Below are 15,080 nucleotides of genomic sequence, written 5' to 3'. Positions count from 1 at the left end.
AGGAATGGGGTTGACATCCCACAGTCAAAAACTCTGACCCAGATTTTTCCTGTCTGAAAGAATTGCAGGGACAAAAATGGAGAAGAGACTGAAGGTAAGGAGGTCCAGTGACAGGCCCAAATTGGGATCCAATTCAAGGCTCAGCAAGCAGCTGAAAGAATCAGATGCAGATACTTATAGGAAACTAATGGACAGAAGCTACTGACCCTTGTGGTTGAATTAGGGTAAAACTAGTAGAAGGTAAGGAGAAGGGTGACCCCATAGGAAGACCAGCAGTCTTCCTGGATCCCCAAGATCTCTCAGACCATGTGCCACCAACCAGGAAGCATACACCAGCTGACATGAGGCCCCCAACACATCTACAGCAGAGAACTACCTGCTCTGACCTCAGTGAGAGAAGATGCACCTAACCCTTCAGAGAATTGAGGCCCCAGGAAGTGGGAAGGTCTGGTGGCCTAGTGCTGGTGGGGACAACCTTTTGTAGACAAGGGTGGTGAGGAAGAATAAGATGAAGAACAATCAGAAGGCGAACTGAGAGAGGAATAAAGACTGGACCATAAAAATAAAGAATAGAACAAAAAACATAAAAATTAAAATAAAATAAAATCTCATTTCTGTTTGAAAAATGCTTAAGGCACAAAATGATAATTACAAATGAATACTTTCTTACACAATGTATTGAATAAATAATAAATGAAATCACACAATGGCATGAATTTGGAAAAGCAGGGAAAAACAAAAAAATACAAAGTTTATCAGTCACAATAACTTATACTTTATGGCATGATTTGGGTCAGTTTCCATCTCTGCTGCACTTAATATTGTCTTTCTACTCGGTTTTGTTTATTTTATGTGCTAAGATAAATGGCAATGTGTTCTAATTAACCAATTCTCCTTATGTGTTCCTGAATCCATATTGTATTTTCACACACCCAATAACTATTCAAGTTAGTGTTCAAATGACACTGAACTGAGTGTTTACAAAGCTCTGGCAAATATTTAAGTATTCAGTGAATGAGAAAATACTTGAAAAATGAAATAAATGAGTATATATCAACGCTTTACCTGCTTCCACTTAATTAGGTCATAATCAATAAAGTCATGAGGATTTGTAACATCCAGTGATTCTTGATGTTCTTTTATTTTCTTCAGAATGTAGTTTCTAGTATGATACACATTTTTTAGCTAATGTCATATGACTTCCCAGACAATAATCAATGAAAACAGGGAAAGAACTGCAGAACTACAAGGAAAAACACCAAGAATTTATTAAATGCATAAGGTATAATAAAGAAGTACATAAATACTATAATCTAGCAAGCCTGATTTTGATTTATAGTCCCATGAATGGTTTATTTTCACCTTGAAAAAGAGTTGCTCCATTTTATACATAATAAAATTATATATAAATTCTATGTAGTAGAAAAATTGAGGAAGAAAATCCTGCCCATATAATCCTGGTTCACAGTGAATTTTTTCATATTCAGTAATAATTCAATTTTGCCTACAAATTTTAAATATCATATGATATTAAGTAATGTAATCCTTACACTTTGGATGCTAGTACATGCTAAAATAGGGTACATAATTTACTGCAGAAAGCTTTTCAATCATCCAATCTCTGACATGAAGTGAGAACGTGGAATTGTGTGCGCCTCTAAAGATTCCTTGACAAAAAGTACACACCATTATTTACTTCTTTGTGGTCCATAACTACTATATAGGCAGAGAGCTGGAGATGCTAATTCATCACAGGGAAAGATTGTGAAGATATTCATGATCCACCATTCATATTATCATTTCTTCCTGTTCCCTTGTCATGGAGGATCCAAAATAAAGCAGCAAACATTTCAGTGGTTTCAGTGCTTCCCGTATCATTATCCAAAATATCTTTAGAAGAATATTTTCTGTCTACACTGTTATTTATGCCAAATACAGAAATGGGTAGGTTTTAACTATTGATAGTACAAGAACTTGTGAGTAGTTCAAAAATGTTCTTCTATGAGTGACTGAATATCTTTCTAAAAATCAATGGATTAATTTGTAGAAAAACCTCTCTGTGTGTCAAATAAAAATAACATCACATAGGAAGATAAGCAGCTTGAGCTTTCTTGGCATTTGTGCTTTATTTATCTGTTGGTTTAGCGAAGGACATAGACCTCTCTTCCAGAGGTCCCATTCATACTACTCTAGGCAGGGCATGGGTACCATTACATCACTATTAGTCCCCTTGTAATTTGATCTGTGAAAAAGAATAGTCATAACTTTGCTTTCAGGAGGAGATGAATTTTCTTCACCTATATCCAGGGACTGCTCACAATCTTGATGTTCTCATTGAGTTTTTCCATCAAGCTAAGAAAATCTTGATCTTTATAATCAAAACAATTCTGGAAAATAATGGAGCAGATGACATTGCAAGGAGCACAGCCCAAGATGAAGGTAGGGTCACAGGGTGAGCCTGAGGAATGGGAAACAATTGTAATATGTTATTAAAATATACCAAGAGGGCACTTTATCTTTGTTAATGGGTAAAATCCCTGGAGAAATTTTAAACTTCACCAAAATATGATTGTCAGTCTTCATTTTATTTTGGAGAAAGTACTTAAAGACAAGTTTCTTCATAATTTAAGCAGATAACTTGACTGTTCTATGAAATGTATTTCAGGGTTGAGTAGCATTCACATAGTAATTGAAGATCTGTTCATCACCTAAGCCAAAACAGCAAATACAGAGAGAAATGGTTTACACAACAGAAGACAGATATGTAATATAATTAGCAAAAATGAGATGTTGGTAATGAAAACAATTCAAGGTTACTTAAACAAGTCATTTTATTAAGTTCTTTGTGTTTGAAGATTAATACTGTCATGTGTAAATTCTTAAAGCATACAAATCATAATAAAATGAAATTATGATAAGTTTTCAAATCATGACGAAATTCTATTAAATACAGCTAAGGAATGAAAATATACTTTGACTCATAAGTACCCAGGACTATGAAAATGAGCATTCAAGACACATTGCCACATCAGTGAAGTTGGGGAGATGAAAGTAGTTCAAGAAAATGAAAAAAATAACATCTGGTTTGGAATCTTTAAATGTAGATGAAGTCACTGCCACCATTTTAAATAGCAATTGATCTGTGGTAAAAACGACTAGCAATAAATAATGTATGTTTGTTCTAAGGATGTAAGTTATTAGAAAATTAAAATAAATGCTGTGTTCATGATACCTGATTCAAAAGCAACAGAGAAAACATCATTTTGAATAGAATAATACCAGTAGATCCATTGGACTCTAACCTGTATCAGGATGGAAAAGTCAAAACAGGAAAGTATGATCACCATTGGTTTTCCTCAGTTCCTACACAAGGCACTGTGTTTCCTCTTGAACACGGTCCTCAATGCTCTCTTTCCCCATACCCAAATTCTGCAAGGTCATGAGTGTAAAGCGTCTTATTTCTTTCCATCTATTTCCATGGCTAAAAGCAATTCCTGAACAAATGGGAATAGAAACTACAATGTGATCCCAGGAAGAAGGAGAGCATTGGAGAAGACACAACCCTAGAGAGGCATAGTCTGAGCCCCAGGATCAAGTCTGGCCTTTGCTCTCTATCTTCTTCCTCACTGTGAATGCTACCCAGCTCACTCATAAACATGTACACTTACCAAGGCCTTTATTAATTTTTTCAGCTACTGGGAAGCTTCCTCTTTTAGTAAACTCCTCTCCGTGATCAATCAAGCCTTCTTTTGTTGCTGCATATCCATGCAATATCACAATGAGCTTCATGCCAAAGTACAGAGTGAACACAGAGCCATTCACTTTTGAGAACTGGAAATTGAAAAGCATAATAATGGGTAATTGTTACTTTTCAGTGTTGTCACAATGTGATGACCCAGACAGTTGAAATTTAGATTACAATAAAGAGTCACATCAAAATATTCAGCAAGTCTCTTGATCATGTTTCAGTAAGTACTTGAAGCAAGAGTTTTCCAAATTCATTTTGGGGATGAATTGCTCATGAATAAAAGACTCTATCCCATGGGCAGTCACCAAATGCTGACACTATTACTGATGCTATGTTGTGCTTACAGACAGAAACCTAGCATTTCTTTCCAATGAGAGGCTCTACAAGCCGCTGACTGAAAAGGATATATATTTACAGTTCAACATTGGACTATAAGAAGGGTAAAGAAGAGTGGGAGGATTGAAGAAACTGAAGGGGATAGCAACCCCACAGGAAGACAAAGAGTGTTAACTAACCTGGACCACTGGGAGTTTCCAGAGAATAAGCCACAAACTAAAGAGCATACACAAACTTGTACAAGGCTTCTCACACATGTATAGCAGAGGACTAAACATGGCTTCTGGCTTTAGTGGGAAAGGATGAGACTAAGTCTACAGAGACTTTATATACCAGGAAAGGGGGATGACTAAGTCACCCTCTCGGAAACAAAAGAGAAAGGGAATGAAGAAGAACTCTTCAAGGGAGTAATAGGCAACATTTGGGAGGTAAATAATTTAATAATAATAATAATAATAATAATAATAATAATAATAATAATAAACTAAAAATCTAAGAGTACTCAACATTTAAAAATACTCTTTTTTATCACTTGATACCTGGACAATCTAATTCCATGTTCACTCATAATAAAATAAGTATCAATGCTCAGATGACAGTTTCAGCAACACCTATAAGGCTTTTCCTGTGCAGCTTAGCCCCAGGAAGAAGAGAGAAAATCCATAGTGGGGACCCTAAGTTCATTCTATCATTACTAGAGATGTGGAGATGGTGCACCACTGAAGCAGCACACAGCATGGGCATCTGCTAAGAGAACAGATTCACCCTGAGGCATTCATGGTCCCAGGCACAGAAGAAAAGTCAATTTGGATAGTATCAAATATGTTTAGTTCTCTTATTTCCTGTGTTTTGCGTCATCTACGGATAGTTTCTTTTAATAAAACATCAGCTATTTAGAGAACTTCAGCACCAAATGCTAATAAATACAGAGATTTAAAGTGCTGCCTGACTTGGTGGATGGTATCATGTGTCCCTTTCCAGAGACTTAGCAAAAAATATGGAAACAGAAATAAAATAAAGATGAGAAGTATACATAGTTTTTGCAATTTTCCAAATGTCATTATAATATGTAAATACCCAAAGTTCTCTAATTCACCATAAAAATTGCTTTTTCTTCAATTTCTGATGGGGATAAAAAATGACCTTTACAGGTTTTTAGCTTTACAATTATTGATTACAATGCCGTTTGGGCAAGTCCTGAAAATGTACACAAAAATAATGTTATACAGACTTTACAGCTTATATTTAGGAATATATATATATATATAAATATATCTATATGCATGTAACAACAATAATAAGAGAATGGCCACGGATTATATAAAAGAACAAGAAGGAGTATATGGGAAGGATTGGAAAGAGAAAAGAGGAAGAATATATTATAATCTCAAAATAATAACTATGTAATTATAATCTCAAAATGAAAAGAAATTTTTAAAAGAGTTATATTTATCTTTCTTTGCAAGGTACTAGAGGAGCATAATTACACTGGTTAAGGATTGGGTGATGTTATTCAAATCTAGATGAAAGAAATTGCCAATAATTGGGAGAGGAGTAGGGCCTGAGGATGCTTTCCTCTCCCAGAACTCTGTCTCCAGATAGACAGGAGAATGAGACAGGAGAGAGTGAGCACCAGCAACATGACCAGATCCATTGAGTTTCTCTTTAGTGACACAGCTCTGATCAGGTAGCTTAGAGCTTTTATCATGTGGCTACAGAATCAATATGGCATAATTGACTAATCAGCTAGCTTCTGATCTGTAATCTGTCTTTTACATGGACTTTATTCTAGTGACAATAACAAAAATAAGCTGTTCTTCATGCTTTAATATCTCATGATATACCTCAAACTATCTACTCATCTGCTTTAGCTTCCCAAGGTTAGAAGTGTATACATGAGCCACCATGCCCAAGTTTAACGGCATACTTAACTGTGTATTTAACTTCAAATATTAAACATTTACACAAGCATTCTCAATAAGTGTAGATTTATACACATTTAATACACCATTTTTTGATTGGGTTTTTTGGGTTCTTTGGTGGTTAGGTTCTTGAATTCTTTATAGATTGTGTATATTAGCCCTCTATCAGATGTCAAGTTAGTGAAGTTTCTTTCCCCAATCTGTAGGTTTCTGATTTTCCCTGTTGACTATGTCCTTTGCCTTACAGAAGCTTTCCTTCTGTTTTGTGAGGTCAATTCTTGATCTTAGAGTATAAGTCATTGGAGTTCAATTTAGGAAAATTCCCCCTATGCCAATAAGTTCAAGAACCTTTCTCACTTTCTCTTCTATTAAATTCAGTGTCCCAAAGTGGGATCTAGCTCAAGGGGAGGCCTCAAGGCCTGACCCTATTACTGAGGCCATGGAATGTTCACAAAAACCGACCTATCATGACTGCACTCTGAAAGATCCAAAAAGGAGCTGAAAGAGTAAGATTCAAATATTTATACCCAACAAATGGACAAAAGCTGCTGGTCCCTGTGGTTGAATTAGAGAATGCTAGTAGAGGTTGAGGAGGAGGGTAACCCTGTAGGAAGACCAGCAGTCTCAATTAAACTGGACCTCCAAGATCTCTCACACACTGAACTGCCAACCAGACAGCATACACCAGCTGATATGGGGCTCCCAACACATATACAGCAAAGGATTGCTGGCTCTGTGTTCAGTCAGAGAAGATTCACCTAAGCATCATAAGACTGGAAGCCTCAAGGATTTAAGAGGTCTTGTGAAGTGGTTGGTGTGGAAATCTTCTTGGAAATGGTGAGGTTGTTGAGGTGGAAGAGATATGGGATGTGGAACAGTCAGAGGGTGGACCCAGAGGGAAACATAATCTGGCATGTAAATCAAAAAGAATAAATAATTTTTTAAAAAAAGTATTTAAAAGACTGAAGAATACAACTAAGTAAATAAAGTATGTCTAGTGTTACTCAGACATCTTTAATAAAAGGTTATGTATTATCCCGTCCTATAATACAAGTCATGGAAAATAAAGACTTGTTATTTGTTCTACTGGTGAAAAGACAAACAGAAGAACTGTCAGTATCACAAAATTTATATAAAAAATGAATTCAATGAGATTTTCTTATGGCCATAGTTATTCTCTGTAGTTTTATTATACCTTTTTATTTAAAATAGATTCTCATCTAATATCGTACATCCACGCCTCTCATGCCTCTACTTCTGCATTTTCCACCTACCTCTCCTCTTCCCCCAGATTTACTCCCCCACTTTTTTCTGTTCAGAAACGTGCAGGCCTTCAAGAGATGACAGTCAAATGGGGCAAATAAGGATACAGTAAATCAACACAAGGGCCCTCATATTGAGACTGGATAAGACAACAGAGTTGAAAGGAAAAGAGATTCAAGATCAGGCAAAAGAGCCATCACATCAGTTAGGAGTTCCACAAAATCACCACTCTATCAGCTATATGACTATGTAAGAAAAGTATTGCGATTGCACCCTTCACATCACTCTAGAAGTAAAACTAGCTCAGTATAACTGACCACAGAAACATCTGATAACTAAGCAGAAAGTACTTGAGGAACTGTGAGTCCTTGAATATATTGTCTCCCCAAGAAAAGGTGTTTTGTATTTTTTTATTCTTGTCTAAATTAGAGTTAATAGTGCTGTGATGAAATATCATAACCAAAAGCAAATTAGAGAGTAAAGACTTTAATTGGTTTACAATTCCACATCATGGTTCATCGTTGGAAGAGGTCAAAACAAGAACTCAGGCAGGGTAGGGTTCAGGAAGTATAGTTTGATACAGAAGTCATGGAAGGGTGCCTCTTACTGCCTTGTTTCCCAAGGCTTGCTCATCCTGCTTTCTCCTAAAACACAGGAACACCCTCCTGTGTTGGCCCCACCCATCAGGAGATGGGTTCTATTCAATCAATAACTAATTAAAACTATATCTATAGCCAGTTCTTAGGGAGACATTTTATCAATTGAGGTTCACTTTTTCAAAATGACACTAGCTTGTGTCAACTTGACATAAAACTGTCATCATAATTCTGTAATTGATAAGAATAAAAATTACTACATAATAAATAATGAGGTTGAAGACAGAGTAGTTTCCTCTGACTTTAATAAATTGTAGGTACTCAAGGATGTTACAAATCATAGTTTAAAATGACCAGACTATTCAGAAGAGAATCAAAAATATTCAAATATTAAGTGGAATGATATGTGTTATTCTAATTATTATTTTCTTCCAACTTTATTAAATTGGGTAGTTCTTATTTACATTTCTTTTTTTTTATTAACTTGAGTATTTCTTATATACATTTCGAATGTTATTCCCTTTCCCGGTTTCCGGGCAAACATCCCCCTCCCCCGTCCCCTTCCTTAAGGGTGTTCCCCTCCCAACCCTCCCCCCATTGCCGCCCTCCCCGCATAGACTAGTTCACTGGGGGTTCAGTCTTAGCAGGACCCAGGGCTTCCCCTTCCACTGGTGCTCTTACTAGGATATTCATTGCTACATATGGGGTCAGAGTCCAGGGTCAGTCCATGTATAGTTTTTAGGTAGTGGCTTAGTCCCTGGAAGCTCTGGTTGCTTGGCATTGTTGTACTTTTGGGGTCTCGAGCCCCTTCAAGCTCTTCCAGTTCTTTCTCTGATTCCTTCAACAGGGGACCTATTCTCAGTTCAGTGGTTTGCTGCTGGCATTCGCCTCTGTATTTGCTGTATTCTGGCTGTGTCTCTCAGGAGCGATCTACATCCGGCTCCTGTCGGTCTGCACTGCTTTGCTTCATCCATCTTGTCTAATTGGGTGGCTGTATATGTATGGGCCACATGTGGGGCAGGCTCTGAATGGGTGTTCCTTCAGTCTCTGTTTTAATCTATGCCTCTCCCTTTCCTGCCAAGGGTATTCTTTTTCCTCATTTAAAGAAGGAGTGAAGCATTCACATTTTGATCATCCGTCTTGAGTATCGTTTGTTCTAGGGATCTAGGGTAATTCAAGCATTTGGGCTAATAGCCACTTATCAATGAGTGCATACCATGTATGTCTTTCTGTGATTGGGTTAGCTCACTCAGGATGATATTTTCCAGTTCCAACCATTTGCCTACGAATTTCATAAACTCGTTGTTTTTGATAGCTGAGTAATATTCCATTGTGTAGATGTACCACATTTTCTGTATACATTCCTCTGTTGAAGGGCATCTGGGTTCTTTCCATTTTCTGGCTATTATAAATAAGGCTGCGATGAACATAGTGGAGCACGTGTCTCTTTTATATGTTGAGGCATCTTTTGGGTATATGCCCAAGAGAGGTATAGCTGGATCCTCAGGCAGTTCAATGTCCAATTTTCTGAGTAAACTCCAGAATGATTTCCAGAATGGTTTTACCAGTCTGCAATAACACCAACAATAAAGGAGTGTTCCTCTTTCTCCACATCCTCGCCAGCATCTGCTGTCACCTGAGTTTTTGATCTTAGCCATTCTCACTGGTGTGAGGTGAAATCTCAGGGTTGTTTTGATTTGCATTTCCCTTATGACTAAACATGTTGAACATTTCTTTAGGTGTTTCTCAGCCATTCGGCATTCCTCAGCTGTGAATTCTTTGTTTAGCTCTGAACCCCATTTTTTAATAGGGTTATTTGTTTCCCTGCGGTCTAACTTCTTGAGTTCTTTGGATATTTTAGATATAAGCCCTCTATCTGTTGTAGGATTGGTAAAGATCTTTTCCCAATCTGTTGGTTGCCGTTTTGTCCTAACCACAGTGTCCTTTTCCTTACAGAAGCTTTGCAGATTTATGAGATCCCATTTGTCGATTCTTGATCTTAGAGCATAAGCCATTGGTGTTTTGTTCAGGAAATTTTTTCCAGTGCCTATGTGACCCAGATGCTTCCCTAGTTTTTCTTCTATTAGTTTGAGTGTGTCTGGTTTGATGTGGAGGTCCTTGATCCACTTGGACTTAAGCTTTGTACAGGGTGATAAGCATGGATCGATCTGCATTCTTCTACATGTTGCCCTCCAGTTGAACCAGCACCATTTGCTGAAAATGCTATCTTTTTTCCATTGGATGGTTTTGGCTCCTTTGTCAAAAATCAAGTGACCATAGGTGTGTGGGTTCATTTCTGGGTCTTCAATTCTATTCCATTGGTCTATCTGTCTGTCTCTGTACCAATACCATGCAGTTTTTATCACTATTGCTCTGTAAAACTCCTTGAGTTCAGGGATAGTGATTCCCCCTGAAGTCCTTTTATTGTTGAAGATAGCTTTAGCTATCCTGGGTTTTTTGTTATTCCAGATGAATTTGCAAATTGTTCTGTCTGACTCTTTGAAGAACTGGATTGGTATTTTGATGGGGATTGCATTGAATCTGTAGATTGCTTTTGGTAAAATGGCCATTTTTACTATATTAATCCTGCCAATCTATGAGCATGGGAGATCTTTCCATCTTCTGAGGTCTTCTTCAATTTCTTTCCTCAGTGTCTTGAAGTTCTTATTGTACAGATCTTTTACTTGCTTGGTTAAAGTCACACCGAGGTACTTTATATTATTTGGGTCTATTATTAAGGGTGTCGTTTCCCTAATTTCTTTCTCGGCTTGTTTCTCTTTTGTATAGAGGAAGGCAACTGATTTATTTGAGTTAATTTTATACCCAGCCACTTTGCTGAAGTTGTTTATCAGCTTTAGTAGTTCTCTGGTGGAACTTTTGGGATCACTTAAATATACTATCATGTCATCTGCAAATAGTGATATTTTGACCTCTTCTTTTCCGATCTGTATCCCCTTGATCTCCTTTTGTTGTCTGATTGCTCTGGCTAGAACTTCAAGAACTATATTGAATAAGTACGGAGAGAGTGGGCAGCATTGTCTAGTCCCTGATTTTAGTGGGATTGCTTCAAGTTTCTCTCCATTTAGTTTAATGTTAGCAACTGGTTTGCTGTATATGGCTCTTACTATGTTTAGGTATGGGCCTTGAATTCCTATTCTTTCCAGGACTTTTATCATGAAGGGGTGTTGAATTTTGTCAAATGCTTTCTCAGCATCTAATGAAATGATCATGTGGTTCTGTTCTTTCAGTTTGTTTATATAATGGATCACGTTGATGGTTTTCCGTATATTAAACCATCCATGCATGCCTGGGATGAAGCCTACTTGATCATGGTGGATGATTGTTTTGATGTGCTCTTGAATTCGGTTTGCCAGAATTTTATTGAATATTTTTGCGTCGATATTCATAAGGGAAATTGGTCTGAAGTTCTCTTTCTTTGTTGTGTCTTTGTGTTTTAGGTATAAGAGTAATTGTGGCTTCATAGAAGGAATTCGGTAGGGCTCCATCTGTTTCAATTTTGTGGAATAGTTTGGATAATATTGGTATGAGGTCTTCTATGAAGGTTTGATAGAATTCTGCACTAAACCCGTCTGGACCTGGGCTCTTTTTGGTTGGGAGACCTTTAATGACTGCTTCTATTTCCTTAGGAGTTATGGGTTGTTTAACTGGTTTATCTGTTCCTGATTTAAGTTCAATACCTGGTATCTGTCTAGGAAATTGTCCCTTTCCTGAAGATTTTCAAATTTTGTTGAATATAGGTTTTTATAGTAAGATCTGATGATTTTTTGAATTTCCTCTGAATCTGTAGTTATGTCTCCCTTTTCATTTCTGATTTTGTTAATTTGGACGCACTCTCTGTGTCCTCTCGTTAGTCTGGCTAAGGGTTTATCTATCTTGTTGATTTTCTCAAAGAACCAACTTTTGGTTCTGTTGATTCTTTCTATGGTCCTTTTTGTTTCTACTTGGTTGATTTCAGCTCTGAGTTTGATTATTTCCTGCCTTCTACTCCTCCTGGGTGTATTTGCTTCTTTTTGTTCTAGAGCTTTTAGGTGTGCTGTCAAGCTGCTGACATATGCTCTTTCCCGTTCCTTTCTGCAGGCACTCAGCGCTATGAGTTTTCCTCTTAGCACAGCTTTCATTGTGTCCCATAAGTTTGGGTATGTTGTATCTTCATTTTCATTAAATTCTAAAAAGTTTTTAATTTCTTTCTTTATTTCTTCCTTGACCAGGTTATCATTGAGTAGAGCATTGTTCAATTTCCATGTATATGTGGGCATTCTTCCCTTACTGTTATTGAAGACCAGTTTTAGGCCGTGGTGGTCCGATAACACGCATGGGATTATTTCTATCTTTCTGTACCTGTTGAGGCCCGTTTTTTGACCAATTATATGGTCAATTTTGGAGAAAGTACCATGAGGAGCTGAGAAGAAGGTATATCCTTTTGCTTTAGGATAGAATGTTCTATAAATATCCGTTAAGTCCATTTGGCTCATGACTTCTCTTAGTCTGTCGACATCACTGTTTAATTTCTATTTCCATGATCTGTCCATTGATGAGAGTGGGGTGTTGAAATCTCCCACTATTATTGTGTGAGGTGCAATGTGTGTTTTGAGCTTTAGTAAGGTTTCTTTTACGTATGTAGGTGCCCTTGTATTTGGGGCATAGATATTTAGGATTGAGAGTTCATCTTGGTGGATTTTTCCTTTGATGAATATGAAGTGTCCTTCCTTATCTTCTTTGATGACTTTTAGTTGGAAATTGATTTTATTTGATATTAGAATGGCTACTCCAGCTTGCTTCCCCTGGCCATTTGCTTGGAAAGTTGTTTTCCAGCCTTTCACTCTGAGGTAGTGTCTGTCTTTGTCTCTGAGGTGTGTTTCCTGTAGGCAGCAGAATGCAGGGTCCTCGTTGCGTATCCAGTTTGTTAATCTATGTCTTTTTATTGGGGAGTTGAGGCCATTGATATTGAGAGATATTAAGGAATAGTGATTATTGTTTCCCTTTATATTCATATTTGGATGTGAGGTTATGTTTGTGTGCTTTCATTCTCTTTGTTTTGTTGCCAAGGCGATTAGTTTCTTGCTTCTTCTAGGGCATAGCTTGCCTCCTTATGTTGGGCTTTACCATTTATTATCCTTTATATTGTAGTGCTGGATTTGTAGAAAGATATTGTGTAAATTTGGTTTTGTCATCGAATATCTTGGTTTCTCCATCAATGTTAATTGAGAGTTTTGCTGGATACAGTAACCTGGGCTGGCATTTGTGTTCTCTTAGGGTCTGTATGACATCAGTCCAGGATCTTCTGGCCTTCATAGTTTCTGGCGAGAAGTCTGGTGTGATTCTGATAGGTCTCCCTTTATATGTTACTTGACCTTTTTCCCTTACTGCTTTTAATATTCTTTCTTTATTTTGTGCGTTTGGTGTTTTGACAATTATGTGACGGGAGGTGTTTCTTTTCTGGTCCAATCTATTTGGAGTTCTGTAGGCTTCTTGTATGTCTATGGGTATCTCTTTTTTTAGGTTAGGGTAGTTTTCTTCTATGATTTTGTTGAAGATATTTACTGGTCCTTTGAGCTGGGAGTCTTCACTCTCTTCTATGCCTATTATCCTTAGGTTTGATCTTCTCATTGAGTCCGGGATTTCCTGTATGTTTTGGACCAGTAGCTTTTTCCGCTTTACATTATCTTTGACAGTTGAGTCAATGATTTCTATGGAATCTTCTGCTCCTGAGATTCTCTCTTCCATCTCTTGTATTCTGTTGGTGAAGCTTGTATCTACAGCTCCTTGTCTCTTCTTTTGGTTTTCTATATCCAGGGTTGTTTCCATGTGTTCTTTCTTGATTGCTTCTATTTCCATTTTTAATTCCTTCAACTGTTTGATTGTGTTTTCCTGGAATTCTTTCAGGGATTTTTGTGTCTCCTCTCTATGGGCTTCTACTTGTTTATTTATGTTTTCCTGGAATTCTTTCAGGGATTTTTGCGATTCTTTCAGGCATTTTTGCGATTCCTCTCTGTAGGCTTCTACTTGTTCTCTAAGGGAGTTCTTCATGTCTTTCTTGAAGTCCTCTGGCATCATGATCAAAAATGATTTTGGAACTAGATCTTGCTTTTCTGGTGTGTTTGGATATTCCATGTTTGTTTTGATGGGAGAATTGGGCTCCGATGGTGCCATGTAGTCTTGGTTTCTGTTGCTTGGGTTCCTGCGCTTGCCTCTCGCCATCAGATTATCTCTAGTGTTACTTTGTTCTGCTATTTCTGACAGTGGCTAGACTGTCCTATAAGCCTGTGTGTCAGGAGTGCTGTAGACCTGTTTTCCTCTCTTTCAGTCAGTTATGGGGACAGAGTGTTCTGCTTTCGGGCGTGTAGTTTTTCCTCTCTACAGGTCTTCAGCTCTTCCTGTGGGCCTGTGTCTTGAGTTCACCAGGCAGCTTTCTTGCAGCAGAAAATTTGGTCTTACCTGTGGTCCTGAGGCTCAAGTTCGCTCGTGGGGTGCTGCCCACGGGCTCTCTGCAGCGGCAGCAACCAGGAAGACCTGTGCCGCCCCTTCCGGGAGCTTCAGTGCACCAGGGTTCCAGATGGTCTTTGGCTTTTTCCTCTGGCGTCCGAGATGTGTGTGCAGGGAGCAGTCTCTTCTGGTTTCCCAGGCTTGTCTGCCTCTCTGAAGGTTTAGCTCTCCCTCCCACAGGATTTGGGTGCAGAGAACTGTTTATCCAGTCTGTTTCTTTCAGGTTCCTGCGGTGTCTCAGGCAGGGGTCCTGCTGCTCCTGGGCCCTCCCCCACGGGAGCCCAGAGGCCTTATACAGTTTCCTCTTGGGCCAGGGATGTGGGCAGGGGTGAGCAGTGTTGGTGGTCTCTTCCGCTCTGCAGCCTCAGGAGTGCCCACCTGACCAGGCGGTTGGGTCTCTCTCTCACCGGGTCTGGGAGCAGAGAGCTGCTGCGGGCCGGGATCCGCGGGTGTGGGACTTCCGGTAAACACAGAACGTGCCGGGTCCTAGAGAAATTCTGCTTCCGTGTGTCCCAAGCTCACCAGGTAGCTTTCTTGCAGCAGAAAATTTGGTCTTACCTGTGGTCCCGAGGCTCAGGTTCGCTTGTGGGGTGCTGCCCAGGGGCTCTCTGCAGCGGCAGCAACCAGGAAGACCTGTGCCGCCCCTTCCGGGAGCTTCAGTGCACCAGGGTTCCAGATGGTCTTTGGCTTTTTCCTCTGGCGTCCGAGATG

General features: G+C 38.6%; 1 pseudogene; it reads right to left on the bottom strand.

Moving 5' to 3' along the window:
- Window positions 1–1,053: 1,053 nt before the first annotated feature.
- Window positions 1,054–5,753, bottom strand: Cyp2c6-ps3 (cytochrome P450, family 2, subfamily C, polypeptide 6, pseudogene 3; annotated as a pseudogene).
- Between the last annotated feature and the right edge of the window lie 9,327 nt (window positions 5,754–15,080).

Source organism: Rattus norvegicus, chromosome 1 (assembly GCF_021556685.1).
Source record: "Rattus norvegicus strain SHRSP/BbbUtx chromosome 1, alternate assembly SHRSP_T2T, whole genome shotgun sequence".
In the NCBI taxonomy this organism is placed as follows: Eukaryota; Metazoa; Chordata; class Mammalia; order Rodentia; family Muridae; genus Rattus; species Rattus norvegicus.
This window is presented reverse-complemented; position numbering and strand designations above follow the sequence as displayed.